The 10,000-nt window shown below is 42.4% G+C and overlaps 1 protein-coding gene across 1 annotated transcript in view; it reads right to left on the bottom strand.

Moving 5' to 3' along the window:
- Window positions 1–7,360, bottom strand: part of LOC116218471 (FERM and PDZ domain-containing protein 1) — a 35,277-nt gene extending 27,917 nt beyond the window's left edge. The window contains exons 1-3 of the mRNA XM_031560303.2: window positions 6,990–7,360; window positions 5,829–5,976; window positions 3,474–5,741 (exon numbers count right to left, since the gene is read on the bottom strand). The gene's annotated coding sequence lies outside the window, so the exon portion shown is untranslated. The remainder of the gene's footprint in view (window positions 1–3,473; window positions 5,742–5,828; window positions 5,977–6,989) is intronic.
- Between the last annotated feature and the right edge of the window lie 2,640 nt (window positions 7,361–10,000).

Genomic DNA, 10,000 nt, shown 5'->3' with positions numbered 1-10,000 from the left:
TGCCTCACATGTTACCGCTACAGAATGAACGTATATCACTGGAAGATCACAGCATGGGTTTTTTTTTTCAATAGAAATGTTTCCTGGCCAACAACACCATAATTCTAAAGGCATGGTAGGGATACAGCGCTTGTCAATATACTCATACGTGTTCATTTTCAATAGGTTCAATTTACTTGTAATGAAACTGTGTGTACTGTCTGTGAATTTCATTCTCTACCTTTGTTCAGCTCATACTCTCTCTCTCTCTCTCTCTGCCTTTCTCCTAATATGGATTAGGTAGGGTGGGGAGCACTTGTTCTTGTGTTTTGGTGCTACGGAAGTTGGAATCCAATTAAATCAATTTTGTCTCTCTCTCTCCCTCACCCACACCTACTCTCTCTCTCTCTCTCTCTCTCTCTCTCTCTCTCTCCCTCTCTCTCTGTCTGTCTGTCACTCAGGCACAAATAACATTGTAGCTTGTCAGGAAATGTCTGCCAGCTATTTAGTACATAGTGCAGGTAAGTAAGTAAGACTTTATTTATATAGCACATTTCATACAAGAGTTGCAGTTCAAAGTGCTTTACATAAAATTAATAAAAACAAGCAGCAGGAGCAATGCATGGAGTAAAGTAATGATCAACATCGTACCAGAACCTGATGTTCCGATAGGCTTCTTGGATTACTATTATCCTTCTGCCTGGTCTTTAGCTCAGTCGGAACCATAGTGTTGCTTCATAGATTCCGTCTTTCCCTGTTAAATATTTTCCCTAGCTATGTTTCCCGCGCCCAGAGGCCTACAGGGGACCGGAGATAGCTCTCCTAATTCGTCTCTCCAGAGACTTGACTATACCTCGTATAGCCCTTGATACACACACACACACACACACCTCGTATAGCCCTTGCTAGATTTGCCGCGCCCAGAGGACTAGTACATTCGTTAGTGAAATATCTGTGAGAAAAACAGGAGATATATTGAAGCCACAATATGGTTTCCGACAGTGCTATGGTACCCTTAAAACTGTTTTACAGAGAAATAGTAAAAATAGTGCAAGATAAAATTCAAGTTACAGAGAAATAAATAATGCAAATAAAATGTATTAAATGCTTTGGTAAAAAGATAAGTTTTAAGCTGCCTTTTGAAAGTGTCTAGCGTGTTTGCTTCCCTAATATTTATGGGTAATGTGTTCCATAATTTTGGGGCGTAGTTGACAAAGGCCGCATCACCAATCTTCTTATGACTGCTTCTGGTGACCTCTAATAGACCTGCATCTGATGACCGCAGTGTTCTAGCTGGTGTGTAGTTAGTGAGAGAGTTAACAATGTAGCTAGGTCCTTGTCCATTTAGAGCTTTGTATGTGAGGACGAGGACCTTAAAAGGGCTTCACCTTGTTCACCTATTAAGACTAGATTAATCTACTTTGCACCAAATGCAAATGCACACTCATTCTACCTCTCTCTCTACGTGAAATGTCCAAGTTGTGCAACACAAGATGGTTTCATACATTTTCTAAGTCACAACCTAAAAAACACGAAGTCGATATGACTGAAGAGTGCTAAAGAGACTGCCTATGTAGAAGCTTTATCTTCCAAAGCCAGCCCCTCCAGGTGAGATGCTGACTGATTCAGGAAGGCGGAATGTTCCAATACTCCCTCTCACATCAAGGGTCTATTCCACTCACCCAGGGAATATTCCAGCACCCCATACACTTGTACGTGGGTGTACCCCTGCTGTCATCTAGTCGGGAATCCCTATAGGTAAGATCCGTCCCTAAAGCCTGTGATCTCAACTCAAGTGATTTAGTCTGCAAGGCTATTCACCTCAAGGAGGCCTGAATCCTGATAACCATTTCTGTGAGGCAGTGAGTAGTGCTCATGTTAAGCTCATGTTGTGAGCAGTGAGTAGTGCTCATGTTAAGCTCATGTTGTGAGCAGTGAGTAGTGCTCATGTAAAGCACATGTTGTGTCCATACAAAGAGACGGAACAGTCATGGAGAAATATTAAGTAGAACGCAAACCAAGCTTCTTCACTTAGGCTCAGTTTCTAGGCAATGAAGACATGACGTATTGTGTTGCATACTTGTGTGTGCACGGTTGTCTGTGTATATGTGTGTGTGTGTGTGTGTGTGTGTGTGTGTGTGTGTGGCGAAAGGGAACGCTTGACTGTGATGGCCAACAGTGTTAGATATTGCTCCAGTTGTTCTACACTGTGAGAGGGCATTATTTGGGTTAGTTGACAACTACACAAGCTCAAATATGCAGCGGCAGCTAAAAATAGCAGCATAAAGGTTTGATGATGAGGAGTGCTTCAGAGGTCTCTCCTCCTCTCAGTCTTTTATCTTCACCTATCCCTCTCCAATTACAGTTTGCTCATTGCCAGCCTGTCAAATTATTACTCAAGATGAGTAGGTTGTGTTTGGCGACACACGCACACTCGTCCATATACACACACGCCATCCATGTGTACACTGACACAGTTGTGTTTGTGTGCTCTCCGCTCTGTTTCCATCAGTCAGCAGATTCATTCTTTCTCAATGGAATTCTGGCCATTCTGAGACCTGTCAAAAGGTCTCTGTGTGTGTGTGTGTGAGTGTGTGTGTGTGTGTCTGTGTGTGTATTTGTGAGTGTCTCTCTGTGAACTTGTCTGCTTATCTGTGCACAACCGTCTGAAGCTTTGTTATTGTCCATGACACTGCAATTCAGCAGTGGTGACAGAGACCCATGCTGAACAAAGGTCCGTTTTTTTCGTTGCCCCTGAAAGACATAACCTATACATGCCCTGATTTCGGATGTCTGCACCTAGCACAACACTCTGTGGTAGCTTAAAACATTCAGTACAGACAAATCAGAAAACCAGTTCAACAAATGTAACCTCCAAAGCTGAGACCGACTAGTGTGTGTTTGGGTGTGTGTGGATAGAGAAGTGCTGAAAAAATATATTCACGGGCTGGCATTCCTTCTCGGAGTTTAAACATCAGCTGAGTGCAGGCAAGACCTACAGCTTCTTAAAATGGCTCAAAATACTTGCATTAGTCTGAGTGCTTCTGTGTTTGGGTACCCGCGCCCTTCAGGCATAAAACGCTGTGTCAGTTCACAGGCAGAGAGGGAGTTAAGATAATCAATGCAATTTCGGGTTGCAATTACACTAAAATCGGACAATGTCTTGTACACATGAACACACCTTGACGCACACAGGCCCTTTTCGATGTGTTCGCCCATGTATGTACGTGTAGTTTGTTTACATTACCAGAGGTGCGAGGTGTCTCAACTTAGTGACCGATATTGTCTTCAGAGAGCTTCCATCAAATTTCAACCGTAGTTGATACTTGGAATTCATATGTGTTGTCTATGTCTAAAGGCGAGTGCACAACATGATCGCAAATGACTTCATAGAAAGTGACGCTTAATTCCTTGTTAATCTACAGCCGCTAACGAATGTAACGATATCAAAATCCTATAATAAATGTTCAACTACAATGATATTTGACACTCACCCTCAGCATAGAAGGACGACTGTTAGGTTAATATTCCATTGCGATAAAATCCTGGGTAAATGTGCTAGCCGGATAAATCCCTAGCAGTGGGTGGTGGCGCGCACCAGAGATGCTGTCAATTCAACAGCTACTCTTAGCTGCTTAATCTGCTTTGAGCGCAACCCAAGTCGCTATCTGTCCTACCTCCCTCCCCCTGCCGCCTCGCTGCCTTCACGCGCGCGCGCGCGATGGGCTCATTCGGCAGGCAGTAGGTAGTATTGATAATGTAAAATGAAATTCATAGTCTCTCAGTCAAATCCTGACCGTTTGTTACCGTGTTAGTACGTGGTCTGTGTCATGAATAGAGGATACAGGGATGCTCTATGTTTTTTTCACGAAACAATAGTGGACCCATCAAAAACTTCAGAGATCAGCTCTATCACAGGGTTGACAACGTGTGCTCTTGACAGCAAATAGACTATGCGTGTGTCCATCCACACACGGAGTATGATATAATATGAAATAAGTATGACAACAAGATAATTGAGAGATTCATGCATTCAGTATAAAACGACCCTCGTCTTGATTTTAGCTGCAAGCACTGGTAGGCATCCTTCAATAAATGTACATATTTCCTTTCTGCACAATTTGGACAAAAAAAGAACTGGAAAACACAGAATGAGACAGCACCTAGTCTTTTTACCTATTGCTACTGGACACGGAAAACCAACCAAAGGCTGGCTACAAGAGCACAGGTTGAAACTGGGCAGGTGAATACAATAAAATAATCACAGTTCTCTTGTTCCCCCTGGTGGATGCATTGAGATAGATCAACTCCATCACAATTACCAACGTTTACGTTGTTACAGTGGAGACTACGCACGTCCTATGCATTCTTCAGGAAAGATAACCGACACTTTGATCTGCCAAATACCTAGCAACAAGGAAGGTCTTGCCAGAAAGCCACACATTGCTGGAAACACAAACACCTACTACCTCAATTTGTGGTACAAAATGCTGCATTTTTACTTTAATGAAAGTTAACAATGAATTGACCAAAGATGCAACCCCCTTGATACATCAGGTTTCTGCCTGGACTTTAACAGTGAATACCCCTTGCACCATGGGTCCCTCTGGTTGAAAGAGCGTGGCTAAAGTGCCCTCCAGAGAGGTGAAAACCAGAGATGGTGCCTTATTGACTGCCCTCCACAGGGGAGACACATTACCGAGTGCCCTCTAGAGTGTCCCTTCATGCAATAAATGATGAAGATGTGCCTTCTAGAGCAAGAAGTGCTCAAGATGTGGTGCATGGCCCTGTAAGGTGCCCTTACAATGATCTAAACTTAACGATCTCTATGGGTGCCCTTCCAATGGAAACGGTGCTGTTATGGTGCCCTCTATGCCGCTCCTACATGACAGTGTCCCGAAGTGTGCCCTCTCCAGTAGTGAATAGGTGTGTGCCGTGACCACAGTCTAGGGGTGCCGCCAAATACAATTATAAGAATATACTTCTAAGACCCTGCTTACATTAAAAAACGCACAGAACGGCCGCCAACAAATCTTTTCTACGTTTTGGTATGGGGCCAATAAATTAGCCTAGTGTCTCACTGGCATTTTTAATGTCATCTCAGCTGTAGGGTACTGTACCCTTCAGGCATGGACATCGTTAGGCCATCGTTTATTTTTACTAAAATAATAAGAAAATGCACGTTAGCTATACACTAATCTAGTATTAACAGCAAGGCCAATTTTAGAGATCCAACCTTTAAAAAAAAAAATGCATGCACTTGTCCATTTATTGAGCAAGAACTAAACGTGTATAAGTATATGTAAGTAAATGTGAAGCACGTTAACGATTCATATAAATAATGAGGGTATGTAACATTACCGTTGCACATTCAGCATTCCTACAACTACATGAACAACAAGGTAAACATCAACACTAAGAGCTGATTTCATTAATCACTTGAATGTTTTATATACAGTAATCATTGTCGGGAATACGCTCCTGTAGTACAGACAACACATCTGCGATGTAGTCGCACAGGGCACTACCCCTGGCTGTCTCAAGGATTCTGTCTCCCCCTGCAGGCTCATCCAGGTCCTCCTCATCCACGGGCAAGACATCGTCATTGCCCAGACAGACATTGTGCAGCATGGTGCAAACCACGATGACATCATGTGATGTCCACCTCCAGGCCATGGAAAAAGATGTCCCTCCATCTGGTCTTCATCATGCCAAATGCTCGTTCAATGACTGAACGAGCCCTGGCATGATGGGTGTTAAACCTATAGGTAAGTGTTGATAAATTAATGATTTTGTAATTACCATTTCTGTGACATTTCAATCGAAATCACATGTTTTGAAGTACCAACCTGTGTTATGCCACTCCCCTGAGAGGATTCTTGAATGGTGTGATGAGGGAAATGGGCCTGTCCAGACAGGGAAACACTCCATCACCCAACAAGAACATGAGGGGGTGGATATGTGGCACAGCGGTAGAGGTGACTGGGTTTCAGGAACCTAGGAAACCAACAAAAACATTGATGAAGCGGCCAGCATGATCACACACTGCCTGAAGCTGAATTGATGCAAATAGCTTCCTGTTCTTGTAACACTGGGCAGGGGGCTCTCCTGGGGCTTTGATGCGGACATGACAGCCATCAATGGCCCTATAGAAAGCCCCATTCTCCTCTGCAGTGGAAGGCTCCCTGATGACTCTTGGCATCACTTCCCCGACATTCTCACAGGCACGATGCACATTGCACAAGGTCGTGCACCATTGTCTTGGGCATGTCAAATGCCCGGCACACAATGCGGTAGGATGCCCCGCTGGCCAGCCAGAACAGGAACACAAGCATCTCTATGGCTGGACACCGACCATGGTGCCACTCCTGGCTGAGAAGCTGCGGCCAACCCGTATTGGAGGCTCTGCTGAGCGGAAGGTCAGGGTGAGTGTTAACCCTAACCCTAACCCCCTCAAAATAGAGCCTGAGAACGGCCACTGCCCTGTTCAGTTCGGCATGACACAAGTTGTGTGACTCTGAAATAGATTACATGTATACAATGATGTAGAAAAGATGTTTATCAAAAATTTTATTTATTCATTCATTTAACAGGGACAGTGCACATTCATGAACATTACCGTAAATGTGCCTCAATGTAAATATTTGTAATTGTATCTCCCATTAAATATAATTCTTAAAGAAGACCTAACTATTTGATTGTTATGAATTTACACCTACCCAAACTGACTTCTAGCAGATGCCCAACTCCCAAGCTATACAGGCTATTGCTGTCATACTGGTGATATGTACTGGTCAATATCCAGTCTACCTGTTGGCCTATATCCGAGTTATTTTCATACACGTCAGACTTCGTACATATCTGACACATATGGTGGTGATTGTCAATACCTTGTTAGACGGGATGATAACTATTACATGTAAAAAACGACTTGCTAGCTAGACACAGCAGTATATTTACCTCAAGAAGGTAGAGATCGGCAGTAGGCTGCAGCAGCGGAGTAAACTTACCTCAAGACTCGCCAGATAGCAATACGCTGCCAACATCAGCATGCGTCATCGGTGTGCTCTCCTTTGTCGTGGGCTGTCCTTTGTCTTCTTCCTCCCGTTCCATCAGCTGTTGAAGAGCGACAGCTACTAAACGGTTTGTCCCCATCCTGTTTGATTTGAAGACTTTTTATTTTAAGAGCGAAGTTTACACAACTGACAGCGACTACACTGGAAAAGACTATACTGTCTGAGAGCGCCCGCCGGGAGAGAACTAACAAGTTTAGGCACACAGCGTCCTGACGTCACATGTCACCGCAAATGCTATCCTAAAAGGTCGTCCGAAACCAACGGATTTTAGAAGATGCCTCAACTCCAAGAGTCATGCCAGTTGAGAGACCTGTCTATTACGGCAACAAGGCAGCAACCCTTCTGTTCCGAACGGACCCTCTATTTCTCAGTTTAAAGTCGGTCCCCAGACAGCAGTCTTCATAGGCCCATCTAGACTTCAGTTTACCAATCAAAAAATGCTTTTATGTTTTCTGATATTCAAACATGAAATGTCATTTCTGCCCATAAAAACCTCGTTAAATAATACATATTTTTTCCATTATTAACGAGGTTATGGGTGACCTATGACGATATACATATCCCTAGCATAAAAGTGTTTTCGTGTAGACAAGCAGTGTGGTGTAACAGATTGGGTAATGTTTATGCGAGTCAGACAGACGACAGGCCCTGTATGTCTCAAACTGCAAGAAAATGGTGCATTTAGCTGTCAGAAAGTAAACATGTTCTCGGGGTATTTGTAAATACTCAGACCATGATGTAAAAATGTTCAACAATTTACAAATTCGTTTTTCTATCCACAAATACAGAACGTCAGAACTACATTTGAATAAGCGTTGCCTACTATGATATGTACAAAGTATTGTCTATTTGTAAATATATTTTGTATGTGTACCTGTCGTGAAATGTCACTTCTGTATTTGTGGATCACCCAACACATTCGTTCATCCCAGCTTCCGCTGACATCATTTAGAGACATTCTTTTCAGTTTATCGTGATCCACACACAAATAGGTTTTGACCCCCCCTTTTTGTTGACCTGTCAGGATCCATTTCAGCTGCGTGGTGGGAAGTTTGTTGACATTGCCTTTCCTCAACAATCTTGTAGTTTAGGCTACTACTTACACTCCGGCCTGAATAAAACAAGACTGCCATCTAGTGGTCGCTCTATTGCCTTTGATTGGAGGGGGAGGGGGCACATTTGTGTGGATCAAGACATATTGATGTGTGGCTCGTGAAAAAGCATAAAGGATGTCTCAAAATTACGTCAGTGGAAGATGGGATGAATGCGTGTGTTGGATGATCCACAAATGCAGATTCAACACTTTACACGCAGAATTACAGATTTTCAAATGAAATTTCAAGACAAATGTACAAGCAAAGTATGATGTATTTTCACAAATAGACATGAGTTTGTACAAATCATAATACGTTTATTCAAATGATAACGTAAGTCACAATTAAGGAGTTCTTTGTGGATAGAAAAACACATTTATAAATTGTTGCAAATTTGTGGATCATGGTACGTGCATTTACAAAGAACTTTGTGACATCTGTCTCTCCATACTGATCCCCCTACAGGTCTGGGCTAAGCCCTGAATGTTTTCGACTCCGAGCCATGCTCCTGCCTGTAGGTTAGGTTACATTATGTTAGGTTAACTGTATTCGTTTGTGAAAGAAACATTTTATAGATTTATAGTTTCCTGTGTGTTTTTATCGTAGAAGTGTGGTTATACTTTTATAACATACGCCTCCTAACATAATGTTCATTTTAATCAATGATGAAGAAGACTGCTGAGGCATCATTTTAAAGATGCATCATACTTTTTCTGCCCGCTGGTGAGGCTCCATGTCATGCTGTAGGTACCCTTGGTAGTGTGACAAGGCCTTAGGCCTTATAACTCTGAATGTGTCATTTTCTCAGTTGGTGTTTTCTCAATGGTGTTATAAGTTTTATTTACTTCACAATTATTTACCTTGAAAGCCACAGGATGATTCCCTTGATGGAAGCTTAGCCACCATGTAGAGCAGGACATTCCGTGCTCAATTTTTGGGTTTAGGGCTAATCCCCCCCCAGTCATCCCTTAGGCTATATGCTGTGGGGCTGTGACAGTGTGTGTACGTAGGAGAAGGGGGACTGAAGGTATTGTAAATGTGAAAACTCATGTCATAAACTACCTTGAGTCTGCACACATTATTTGAAATTCCATGAGAACAGGAACTTCCTACTTTCTGTTGTCCTGCACTGCCATCTAGTGGCAGAATCCTACAGTTCTGCACTTGTCACCAGTGGTTCTGTAGAGTGTGTGTACTGGCAATTTAGTATTTCTTTTCATTGTCTATTTTTCTGTTCTTTGTGTTTTATGTCCTAAATACATTATCTTAATAATATACAGTACTTCAGGGATGCCTATCTGGTCTGAATCATTTGGTGAGGAGTGAGGAAAATACAGTATATATATATTTATTTATCAGTATATATTTATTTCTTTAACGACTCCCCTTTTCAAGGAAAGTTTTGACGAATAACTGACTGCAACTAATTCCAGTGCCCTCCTTACCTAGTGAGCACACCTCCATCCCTCACAGGACTACGTGACAGGGACACACCACACAGGGGCATAATTCCTTCCATACTTTATTTGTACGAAACAAAATGTGTGTCAACAAACAAAACAGAACATTCATACAGACTTTCATCAGGACCCACATGACCCAGTTAAAAACAATAAAAAAACGTGTTTCACTTGAAAAAGAACGGACCTTTTTTCATACTCAAACACATAGTAGAGGTATAGATTCTTCAATGAGCAGTGTGTCAATAAGTATTCTTATTATATGTTTTTACAATTATCAGTTACAGGGAACAGACATCTTTATTGTGAATCCACTCCAAGAAAAGGTGACTTCTTGTGCACTGTGTAGACCAGAGCAAATCTCATGTTTGCTGGAGTGCAATTTCAATCA

The sequence above is a fragment of the Clupea harengus genome, chromosome 22 (genome assembly GCF_900700415.2).
Source record: "Clupea harengus chromosome 22, Ch_v2.0.2, whole genome shotgun sequence".
Classification (NCBI taxonomy): Eukaryota; Metazoa; Chordata; class Actinopteri; order Clupeiformes; family Clupeidae; genus Clupea; species Clupea harengus.
The sequence above is the reverse complement of the archived record's forward strand: the minus strand, read 5'-3'. Positions and strand labels throughout refer to the sequence as shown.